A 13,013-nucleotide genomic window follows, 5' to 3' on the forward strand; every position below is an offset into this window, starting at 1 on the left:
TAACATCACTTGACAAGCTACACAGAACTTGGCAGTTAGGCATGTCTAATATATTTCCCAGGAAGGCAAATACAACAAAAGGTATGTGTCATTTCTAGGGACATCTTCATTTGTTTCTGATGAAGGAGTTAATTGTGGAAAATGGTGTGATGCTTCTTGGGGTACCCAGGACTGTGAGTCACTTTGTTACCCCGCCTTCCACATGAGGGAGTCTTGCTTGTGGTAACTGGGTGTTAGCTCCCTAACACCATTAACTTCTCAGCACTCACACACTCTCCTCTGGGCTATGCCAGCCCTGTCTTCACCTTGCAGCTTAACAACAGGTACACCCCAAATCCCAAGTCCCTTTGAAGAGTTCCCCTGTGATATCCAGCCCCTGACACTGGCTACTCACAGAAATTCCTGATCTTCCACCCCCAATAGGAACAGTGTTCCTGAGTTTACTAGTTTTACCTTAAATCACTGCTCCTATATAACACACAGCACTTGTGAGTACTTATAATAAAACAAAAGTAGGTTTATTTAAGAAAGAATAAAGATTAGACTAGAAACAGGAAAGAGAGAAATGCAAACAAATGGTTACAATATAAAATAAAATCACAAAAAGCTAACTAGGGCCTACACTGCCTATCTAATAAAGTAGGGTCACCCCCCAACGTTCAGTCTGTTGCAAAGCTGGCTGGCTTCACAGGAACCAGGATCCAAACTTTAAGGAAAACACACACACATACACCCCGCTCCACAAGATGTTTCCCCAGTAAAAGGATACAGAGCACCTGTCCTCCCTCTGAATGATACTGAAACAGGTTTTTTGTCTCTTTTCAGAGACAGGCCGTCATGATGTTCCTTTTTTACCTCCAACTGATTTTGACAGTTTGCAGTTGTCTCTGATGGTTTTCCATGGATAGTCTTGAGATGCAGCAAGGCTAGACAGTTGAGCCTTGCGTTATTTCACTGGCTAGCCAGTGTGGGATTACAACTCCTTCTGGCTTGAATGGGCCATCACCGTGACATAATATCCCCCCTGGTGACTAACTTTAACTCCAAGACCATAAAACATACTTTCAATATAGCTACATTATTCCTTAAATATTACATGTACTTACCTCTCACAATGATTACGAGTCTTGGTAAATTACAAGTTTTCTGTTAGATACCTTACATGTTACCCCTTAGGAATAAATACTCTGCAAGATATGTGTTTGGTACAGTGAGTTTGTCAGGTCTGAGACGAGAATTGTTTACAAAGAACGGAGAACCCTTTGCCAAAGGTCCACATACAGTCAAAACACAGAAAAGTTGGATTGAAGTAATTTAAAAGGCTTTGTACGGTTCCTAAAATGTCTTGTGGACTTGCATCATCAGTATTGTGAACTCCAAGCATTCAAAAATCATGAATCAGGTTCCAAAAGGTCATAATATTGGATTTAGAATTATGAGATTTTAAAAAAATACATTTTGAGTTCTTTATATTTCCCCTAAAGGCAAGGGCAACCATATTGACTCTGGCCATTAGGCCATGCAGCCCTGAAAGCAAGGGTCGCCATATTGACTGTGTCCATTCGGCCACATAGCCCTGAAGGCAAAAGCAACAATATTGACTCTGACCGCTTGAGAACACAGTCCTGAAGGTAAGGGCAACAATATTAACTCTAGCCACTAGGCCAGGGATGGGCAAATTTTTTTGACCTAGGGCCACATCTGGGTATGGAAATTGTATGGTGGGCCATGAATGCTCCCAAAATTGGGGTTGAGGTGCAGGAGGGGATGAGGGCTCTGGCTGCAGGTTCGGGCTCTGGGGTGGGGCCAGAAATTAGGAGTTCAGGGTGTGTGAGGGGGCTCCGGGCTGGGGTAGGGAGGGTGGGATGCAGGGGGGGTGAGGGCTCCAACTGGGGATGCGGGCTCTGGGGTGGGGCTGGGGATGAGGGGCTTGGGGTGTAGGAGGGTGCTCTGGGCTGAGACCGAGGAGTTTGGAAGGGAGGGTGATGAGGGCTGGGGCAGAGGGTTGGGGCATGGCGGGGATGAGGGCTCTGGCTGGGGGTGCGGGCTCTGGGGTGGGGTTGGGGATGAGAGGTTTGGAGTGCAAAAGGGTGCTCCGAGCTGGGACTGAGGGGTTCAGAGGGTGGGAGGGGGATCAGGACTGGGGCAGGAGGTTGGGGAGGGAGGTGGCTCAGGGGTGCAGGCTCCGGGCGGTGCTTTCCTCAAGCGGGCTCCTGGAAGCAGCGGCATGTGCCCCCTCTGGCTCCTACCCGGAAGCATGGCCAGGCGGCTCTCCTGCGCTGTCCTGTCCACAGGCGCCACCCCTGCAGCTCTCATTGGCCATGGTTCCCGGCCAATGGGAGCTGTGGGGACAGTGCTTGGGATGCAGTGTGTGGAGCCCCCGGCTGCCCCTACACATAGGAGCCGGAGAGGGGCCATGCCGGTGCTTCTGGGAGCCGCGTGGAGCAGCCCCCAACCCTGCTTCCTGGCTGGAGCACCGGAGCAGGGCAAACCCCAGACCCCCACAGGAGCTCAAGGGCCACATTAAAATGGCTGGTGGGCCAGATGCGGCCTGTCGGCCATAGTTTGCCCACCCCTGCACTAGGCCACACAGCCCTGCAGGCAAGCATCATCATATTGACTCTGGCCATTCGGCCGCATAGCCCTGAAGGCAAGAGCAACCATATTGACTCTAGCTGCTAGGCCACACAGCCCTAGAGGCAAGGACAGCCATTCTGACTCTGGCCATTGGGCCACACCACCCTGAAAGCAAGGGCATTTCTATAGAGACTTTGGCCACTATGCCCCTCCTACACAGAAGCAGAGAATAGCCTACTATGCTTACCCGCAGGGTTGCAATGCCCCTACCCTGCCCCAAAACGGGAACAGGATATACTTGCCCCACGACATTATACCTCATTTTGGGCCTTGGCAGGTTGAGAAGTATGAGTTTTTGTTCATTTAAGCCAGGGCTGAATTTTGCTGTGGAAGAATCAGCCAATTGGTAAAACTTCACATGAATGATTTGATTTTTTTAAATTTGTTTTTAAGATGTCAAGTAGTGTGCCTTGTTCAGTGTAATATTCCAATTCCTACTGTAGGGATGTCAGAGACTCTAATCTTTCAATGTATTCTGTTGTATTAGTACTACCCACAATAACAACGATGACATAGATGTGACAATTATGCTTAGCTGGCATATGGCAATGGGGCTAAAATTTCTAATTCATGGAAACTCTGTAAGGAAATCAGACCACGTGGAACAGATTTAAACCAGATTGTTAATGGTGGTGGTAATGTAGATTATACAATTTTAATACCAGGTCCCAAAAAAGTAGTGTAGGTAATTATTATATACAAGCCCCAAAAGACAATCATATTCTACATTGGGAGTAACTCCATTGACTTCTGAGGTGTTACTTCTAAATGACACCAGTGTAACTGAGATCAGAATCAGCACCTCTGAGTTCTGAGAAGAATACAGCTGGTTTAATTGCTCCTAAACTAAACATGTGAGCCAGTTTGTTCCTGACACACTATGATGTGCTTATTTTATGATTTGACCAATTGTGACATTTGAAGAGCCCTATTGTTATTTATATGAGCAGCTCTTTCAGTGGATCTGGCTTTGAACTTCTCTTGGAAGCCAGCTGAAAATATTTTATTCAACAGAGGGTAGCGGCGGGGGGAGGGGGCACGGGGGGACGGACTAGCCTTTCATATTATTTATAAATTGCGGCTGGGTGTTTTTAGCTGCCAATAGTCAATATATGCAACACCTTTAATATTTTAGAAAAAATAGTTGCTATGCAAAGCATAATAGTTATATTTGGACCCAGCAGTGAAGGAAATAGCCACAAGAGGAACTGATTTAAACATGACTATCTGCTATGGTATCTTTATTGTTCTGGCAACATACAGAAGTAATGTTTTGCACTGAATACAGAGTTCCCAACCATTTAAAGGGGCAAGACATCACATTCCTCCACCTTACTTTAAAATACTTTCCACATATGTATGTGTTATTGTTTGCATGGTTAACATAAAACACTACATAACTTAACTAAAAATTGTAGGTAGACTACTGCAGACTTTCAAGTTGCAAGGGATTATTCTCATAGAATCATAGAATCTCAGGGTTGGAAGGGACCTCAGGAGGTCATCTAGTCCAACCCCCTGCTCAAAGCAGGACCAAACCCAACTAAATCATCCCAGCCAGGGCTTTGTCAAGCCTGACCTTAAAAACCTCTAAGGAAGGAGATTCCACTACCTCCCTAGATAACCCATTCCAGTTCTTCACCACCCTACTAGTGAAAAAGTTTTTCCTAATATCCAACCTAAACCTCCCCCTCTGCAACTTGAGACCATTACTCCTTGTTCTGTCATCTTCTACCACTGAGAACAGTCTAGATCCATCCTCTTTGGAACCCCCTTTCAGGTAGTTGAAAGCAGCTATCAAATCCCCCCTCATTCTTCTCTTCTGCAGACTAAACAATCCCAGTTCCCTCAGCCTCTCCTCATAAGTCATGTGCTCAAGCCCCCTAATCATTTTTGTTGCCCTCCGCTGGCCTCTCTCCAATTTGTCCACGTCCTTCTTGTAGTGTGGGGCCCAAAACTGGACACAGTACTCCAAATGAGGCCTCACCAGTGCCGAGTAGAGGGGAATGATCACATCCCTCAATCTGCTGGAAATGCCCCTACTTATACAACCCAAAATGCCATTAGCCTTCTTGGCAACAAGGGCACACTGTTGACTCATATTCAGCTTTTCGTCCACTGTAACCCCTAGGTCCTTTTCTGCAGAACTGCTGCCCAGCCATTCGGCCCCTAGTCTGTAGCAGTGCATGGGATTCTTCCGTCCTAAGTGCAGGACTCTGCACTTGTCCTTGTTGAACCTCATCATATTTCTTTTGGCCCAATCCTCTAATTTGTCTAGGTCCCTCTGTATCCTATCCCTACCCTCCAGCGTATCAACCACTCCTCCCAGTTTAGTGTCATCTGCAAACTTGCTAAGGGTGCAGTCCACACCATCCTCCAGATCGTTAATGAAGATATTGAATAAAACCGGCCCCAGCATCGACCCTTGGGGCACTCCACTTGATACTGGCTGCCAACTAGACATGGAACCATTGATCGTTACCCGTTGAGCCCGACCATCTAGCCAGTTTTCTCTCCACCTTACCGTCCATTCATCCAGCCCATACTTCTTTAACTTGCTGGCAAGAATACTGTGGGAGACTGTATCAAAAGCTTTGCTAAAGTCCAGAAATAGCACATCCACTGCTTTCCCCTCATCCACAGAGCCGGTTATGTCATCATAGAAGGCAATTAGGTTAGTCAGGCATGACTTGCCCTTGGTGAATCCATGCTGACTGTTCCTGATCACTTTCCCCTCCTTTAAGTGGTTCAGGATTGATTCCTTGAGGACCTGTTCCATGATTTTTCCAGGGACTGAGGTGAGACTGACTGGCCTGTAGTTCCCTGGATCTTTCTTCTTCCCTTTTTTAAAGATGGGCACTACATTAGCTTTTTTCCAGTCATCCGGGACCTCCCCCGATCACCATGATTTTTCAAAGATAATGGCCAATGGCTCTGCAATCTCATCGGCCAACTCCTTTAGCACCCTCGGATGCAGCGCATCCGGCCCCATGGACTTGTGCTCATCCAGCTTTCCTAAATAGCCCCGAACTACTTCTTTGTCCACAGAGAGCTGGTCACCTCCTCCCCATACCGTGCTGCAGAGTGCAGCTGTCTGGGAGCTGACCTTGTCTGTGAAGACAGAGGCAAAAAAAGCATTTAGTACACTAGCTTTCTCCACATCCTCTGTCACTAGGTTCCCTCCCTCATTCAGCAAGGGGCCCACACTTTCCTTGACTTTCTTCCTGTTGCTAACATACCTAAAGAAACCCTTCTTGTTACTCCTAACATCTCCGGCTAGCTGCAACTCCAAGTGTGATTTGGCCTTCCTGATTTCACACCTGCATGCCTGAACAATACTTTTATACTCCTCCCTGGTTATTTGTCCAATCTTCCACTTCTTGTAAGCTGTTTTTTTGTGTTTAAGACGAGCAAGGATTTCACTGTTAAGCCAAGCTGGTCGCCTGCCATATTTACTTTTCTTCTTACACATCGGGATGGTTTGTTCCTGCAACCTCAATAAGGTTTCTTTAAAATACAGCCAGCTTTCCTCGACTCCTTTCCCCGTCATGTTATTCTCCCAAGGGACCTTGCCCATCAGTTCCCTGAGGGAGTCAAAGTCTGCTTTTCTGAAGTCCAGGGTCTCTTTCTACTGCTTTCCTTTTTTCCTTGTGTCAGGATCCTGAACTCGACCATCTCATGGTCACTGCCTCCCAGGTTCCCATCCACTATTGCTTCCTCTACTATTTCTTCCCTGTTTGTGAGCAGCAGGTCAAGAAGAGCTTTTCCCCTAGTTGGTTCCTCCAGCACTTGCACCAGGAAATTGTCCCCTACACTTTCCAGAAACTTCCTAGATTGTCTGTGCACTGCGGTATTGCTCTCCCAGCAGATATCGGGGTGATTAAAGTCACCCATGAGAACCAGGGCCTGTGATCTAGCAACTTCTGTTAGTTGCTGGAAGAAAGCCTCGTCCATCTCATCCCCCTGGTCTGGTGGTCTGTAGCAGACTCCCACCACGACATTACCCTTGTTGTTCATACTTCTAAATTTAATCCAGAGACACTCAGGTTTTTCTGCAGTTTCATACTGGAGCTCTGAGTAGTCATACTGCTCTCTTACGTACAACGCAACTCCCCCACCTTTTCTGCCCTGCCTATCCTTCCTGAACAGTTTATATCCATCCATGACAGTACTCCAATCATGTGAGTTATCCCACCAAGTCTCTGTTATTCCAATTACATCATAATTCCCTGACCGTGCCAGGACTTCTAGTTCTCCCTGCTTGTTCCCCAGGCTTCTTGCATTTGTGTATAGGCACTTAAGATAACTCGCTGATTGTCCCGCTTTCTCGGTCTGAGACAGGAGTCCTCCCCTCTTGCAGTCTCCTGCTTGTGCTTCCTCCCAGTATCCCACTTCCCCACTTACCTCGGGGCTTTGGTCTCCTTCCCCCGGTGAACCTAGTTTAAAGCCCTCCTCACTAGCTTAGCCAGCCTGCTTGCAAAGATGCTCTTCCCTCTCTTCGTGAGGTGGAGCCCATCTCTGCCTAGCAATCCTTCTTCTTGGAAGACCATCCCATTGTCAAAGAATCCAAACCCTTCTCTCCGACACCATCTGCATAGCCATTCGTTGATTTCCACGATTCGACGGTCTCTACCCTGGCCTTTTCCTGCCACAGGGAGGATAGACGAGAACACCACTTGCGCCTCAAACTCCTTTATCCTTCTCCCCAGAACCACGTAGTCTGCAGTGATACGCTCAAGGTCATTCTTGGCAGTATCATTGGTGCCCATATGGAGAAGCAGGAAGGGGTAGCGATCCGAGGGCTTGATGAGTCTCGGCAGTCTCTCCGTCACATCGTGAATCCTAGCCCCTGGCAAGCAGCACACCTCTCAGTTTTCCCGGTCAGGGAGGCAGATAGATGACTCAGTCCCCCTGAGGAGAGAGTCCCCGACCACCACCACCCTCCTCCTCCTCCTCTTGGGAGTGGTGGTCATGGAACCCCCATCCCTAGGACAGTGCATCTCATGCCTTCCAATCAGTGGAGTCTCCTTCTGCTCTGTTCCCTCAGATGTATCATCCACTCCACTCTCTGCACTAGTACCTGCGGAGAGAACATGAAAACGGTTGCTCACCTGTATCTGTGTTACTGGTACATGGACATTTCTGGTACCCTTTCCTCTTCTGGAAGTCACATGCCGCCAATTATCCTCGCTGGCCTTCTGTCCCCGCTGCGTAGCCTGCTCTGAATCTTCAGAACATTGTGGCCGCTGAAGCTGATCCTGACATCTGTCCCAGAACAGGAACTCACTAACTAACAATGTGTAAATATGGGCACACTACTTGTTTTCATACCCTCTTGGGCTCATGTGGTGATGGTGGTACAGCATTGTCGGGTGAACCAGGAACAGTCAGTGGTAAGGAATTAACTGGATCTAGTACCAAAATGTATTCCAACAAGTCATTCAAATTAGGAGTTGTAACAGGAAGAGATTCCATTAGCGGAACAGAAAATCCTACTGGAACATTCCCAGATGCTGGTAGTTGCTGAGGCTACAACTGGTTCATAAGTTGTTTCCATAAAGTACCATTGGATAGTTTTACCAAGACCGACAGGTCCTGTGCATTTTACAAGTTTTCCAGGTACCTATTTCACTCCATAACCATAGTTATGAATCCACACAAAGTCTCCTACTTGAAAAGAATGATGATGAGTCTTACATCATTGATCAGTTTGCACAGCTTGGGATTTGGCTACTCGTGAGGCAAAATCAGCATGTAGCATGTCCAATCCATAAAGCAGTTTCTTTGTTGATGTCTGTTCTAGTGGTAGGTAACACTTCATCGCTTCTTTGAGTTGATGGGAGCTTGGGCATGGCAGGTGTGACAGCCCATCAACATTGCCATACTGAGTCCTTTACGGAATTAAATAGCATAGGAATGAGCTGAAAGTAGCAATGCCCATCATTGCATATGAGCAGCAGATAAAGAATTCAATGTTTTGGTCCAAAAATTTTAATTAATGGGCAGTGATCCATCAGCAGAGCCGTCTTTAGGGTATGGTGAATCGGGGCAGCCACCCCAGGTCCTGCGCTTTGGGGGGCCCCGCGGCAGCCGCCCCGAATCACTGTACCCTAGGGATGGCTCTCTGTGCATATTAGGCTGGCCAGGGGGCGTGGGGTTAGAGTGTGGGGGGCCAGGCTGGCCCGGGGCTTAGCGGGGGGCCTGGCGCCAGCAGCGGGGATCGGGCCCGCACTCACCGGTGGGAAGCAGCAGCAGTGACCCCAGCCCGCTCTGGTCCACCCCACCAGCTCCTGGCATCGCTTGGGGGAGGGGGTAGAAGCCTGAAAGAGTTGGGGCAGGGGCAGAAAGAGGTGGGCTGGGGGTGGGAGCTGGGGGGAAGGGGTGGAGTGACGGCGGGGCATGGAGTGGAGGGGGGGTTGTCCCGGGCCCAGCACCCCCTAGGCAATTAGTTTCTCCATGCCATCAGGAAAAAATATGGGAAAGAGCTGCATTCACTCCAAATGGTGAAACATCACAAGCCAGTTGCAATGGTAGAAAGGCTTCCAAGTGCATAAGAACTTCAGCTGATGTCAACACTTTCTTTGCTTCCTCAAATACACACTCAAGTTCTTTAGTCCATTTCCTTTTGTTTCTTGTAACAGTTCATGTAAAGGTGTCAATACTGTTACCAGATTAGGCAGAAATTTACTATACCAGTTAAGTAGGCCTAAGAATGAAAGTAACTGTGACATGTTTGCTGGTAGTAGCATTTGAAGAATTGCCTTTTCCTTCCCTGTCTTATTCCTTAAGCCCATGCATCAATTATATGTCCAAGGTATTCAGATGATGGTTTGAAAAACTCACATTTGTCATGATGTGCTCTCAGTCAACACTGCAAGACAGCATCCAAATTTTGAAGATGATCTTTTTGATCCTTTCCTGTAACAAGGATGTCATCCAAATAGCATTGAACTCCAGGCAGTTCCTTCAGAATCTTATCCATGGCCTTCTGGACCAGGGTTAGTGCTGATGTGATACCGAAAGGCAACCAGGAATAGTAAAATAAGCCTTTTTGCATGTTGATTGTGAAATATTTGTGAGATGCCAGACCAGTCTTCAATAGTAGGTATGCATTGGGCAAATCCAATTTACTCAAGTACTGTCTTCCAGTAAGAATAGCAAACAAATCCTCAGTATGAGGTAATGGATACTGGTTTGCCTATAAAGCTTGATTCAGTGTCACTCTGAAATCTCCGCAAATTTGGACAAAGCCACTCTTTTTGGTGACTGGTATAATGGGTGTAGTCTACTCACTGTGCTGAAACCGAAGATAAGACTTTAGTGTTCACTAAACAGTCCAAATCAACTTCCACCAGACGCTTCAGAGCATAAGGCACAACTCTAGGCTTGCAATATTTTGGCTGGTTGTCACTCTTAACAGTGAGCTTCACTGACATGTTGCTCATCTGTCCAAGTTATTTTTCAAAACTCTGGAGAGTCAGTCCAGTATTTCTTGACTGTATGGAGGTGCTTTTGTGATTGCCTTAATCTCAGTTCAATTCACCTTGAGTGTCTCAAGCCAAGTTCTCTCAAATAATGGTGAATGCATTCACATAAAAGGGTAAAATGACTGATTCTCCATTAGTTTAATTTTAGGACTAACCTTTCTCTGATAAGTTTTCAAAACCATGGAGGGTTCTCCCAGAGGAACTTTTGACAAAGTATGGTGATAGGCAGATGCAAAAATCAATGAGACAGTAGCTCCAGTATGAAGCTCCATTCTTGTAGGAATTCCCTTGATCAAGGGTATGACACAGATGTCATTTCTTCTGATAACATATGCGGTGCTAAGTCTTAATCCCTGTCGCTAGAGCTCTTGTCTTTTCCACATTATGCATTCTCAATTTCCATCCTTATTAGGTTCAGTCTTCACAGGTGCCTACTTGGATGGACAGTTGTGTTGCTGGTTGTTGAGCTGTATGACAGGTCACAGCAATGTGTCCTGCAAATGCCTTGGCATGCCCAGCAATCCTTCTCAGCGTGCATCATTGCAATGGCCACACGGAAATTCTTTATGTTCCTGTGGTCCTCTTTCTCTCTAGTTCAGGAGCTGAACTTTTCAGTTCCCCATAAATTCCAGAGAATCCTTCTCTGTGGTATCCATGGCAATTGCTACTTCAACAACCTTCTTGAATATAGGCACTGATACAGTCAATAATTTCTTCCAGACCTGGTCATTGCATAGTCCAGAGAAAAACTGGTCATGCCGGGCATCACTTAATGTTTGTCCAAATTGACATTGCTCTGACTACTTCCTTACAGCAGCAATAAGCTGTACTACAGACTTTCCACTTCCCTGATGTATGGATGGAACCAATATCATTCTGCTATCATCGATGGGGTAGGAGAAAAATGTTCCTGCATTGCTGTATTAAATGCAGAATTTCCAGGCACAGTTGGAAACAATAGGTCATGCAGCAGTCTGTATGTCTTCAGACCCATCACAGTCACCACTCTAGATTCGCGATTTTTGTTGATTTCACCAGCATTGCCCACAAAAGTTGCTATTTCACTTCTCTCTTGTTGAACTTTATGCCCTTCTGGGTGTCTTCTATTCCACAGGGAAGCTTCTCTCTCTCTCTCTCTCTCTCTCTCTATCTGTTTGCTATCTGGTCTTACAGCTTCTCTCTTCAGATTGCACTTTTTTTCACCTGTGTGGCAGACTGTCTGCACTAAATCTCACTCTGCTGGTTGTGCGCTTACACTGCAGACTGCAGAATCCCTCCTTTGGCTGTACTTGGGCTCCTTCTGCTGGCTATAGACTCAATGCAGGGTACAGGCTCTCTCTGCTCTTGGAGTGGATGAGGCCAAGATGGCTGCTTCCCCTCATTGCAGCAGCTCCAGCAATAATTGCAGCCACCACTCCTTTGTTTTATTTTTATTTGCCTGCTCCCCCTCTCTTGCTGGCTGACCCAGGCTGCCTCTACAATGAAAGCAATAATCTGCCACCTTGTGTTTCTAGATGAACATTTTCTTTTTTATTATTCACCTACTGTTTCTTGTTGTTCAGTGGAGCATTGGACACTCCTGGGATAAAAGATCCTTGTTCCCAGTGTTCTATTTGGACCCAGCAATGAAGGAGATAGACACGAGGGAGCTGATTTAAACACTGATATCTGTTGGGGTCGCTTTATTGTTCTGGCAACAAACAGGAACACAAGGAAGTGAGTGAGGCTCTGCACTGAGTACAGAGGGCCCAACCATTTAAAGGGGCTGGACATCACAATAGTGTCGTGTATATAGCTATGGAACAGTTACCTCTTATTTTCTGTGTACTGCCCCTCTAAATTGGTAAGCACTTGCTTGCTGTGTGCAGTGTTCAGCGGCTACTTTGTTCTTGAATCTCAGTGCAGACTGCTGAAGAGACCCCCACACTCTATGTTCAACTTTTTTATTAAAAAATAGTCGATCTGACAGTATTTGTTTGCTCTTTGTGCATGAAGATACATATAGGAACCAATGCATGCTGTTTACCTTATAGAAACACAGACATGGCAGAATAACAATCCTTTCTTTTTATTGAAACTAAAACCCATCACAAGAAATGAGGCACCCATTGTTACCTGGGGTTCTTTCAACCCAAAGCTCTTGGTAACTTTTACTCTGTGCGAGGTGGTGTCAGGAAATAAATCAGGGGAGACACAGCCATCTGACCAATAGATAGCTGGCACAAACAGGACAAAACAAGAGTGTTTTCACTTAAAGCTAAACTTTACTCAGCACTTACACACGTCCGTAACAGGTTAGTAAAGCACCCCCAACCCTCGATAATTACCAACGCTGAGTGTGGCTCTCGAGTGGCACAGCGGCTGCCAGTGGGGAACACAAGATGTATCCAGAGGGAGAGACCAGACCCGAAGAGTCCCACTACCTCAAACTTTTTCCCCTTATTTATACATTAGTAATAGAATGACATGTCCCTTAAAGAAAACTTGTCAAGCAAGCAGTTTCAATGGTCAAGCAAGAGGTTCCTTCTGATTAATCAGTAATCAGGTGTGGGTTTTTCCAGAGTTTCCTTGAGACCCTGTTAGACACATTCCTGAGGGCACATCCTGCTCTCCTAAATTGTATGTATCAGCAACTTCAACACAATTCTTATCAGGAAGGATGCGGAGTCAAGATGCCCTTCCTGTGGCACCCAAAACCCCCTCCTCTCCTGCCTTGGTCAAACTGAGGCTGGGACATGGCCAATTTACAGCCTGCTGACTTGGCTGCTTTTAGCAATAAGCCATAGTGGTTTCAGGCACTTTACTAGTTTGCTGACATCTCCCCATACACCATTACTGCACTGTGCCAAAAGTAAGGGAGATATGACTATAGACTATATGCTATACACT

The sequence above is a fragment of the Mauremys mutica genome, chromosome 1 (genome assembly GCF_020497125.1).
Source record: "Mauremys mutica isolate MM-2020 ecotype Southern chromosome 1, ASM2049712v1, whole genome shotgun sequence".
Classification (NCBI taxonomy): domain Eukaryota; kingdom Metazoa; phylum Chordata; order Testudines; family Geoemydidae; genus Mauremys; species Mauremys mutica.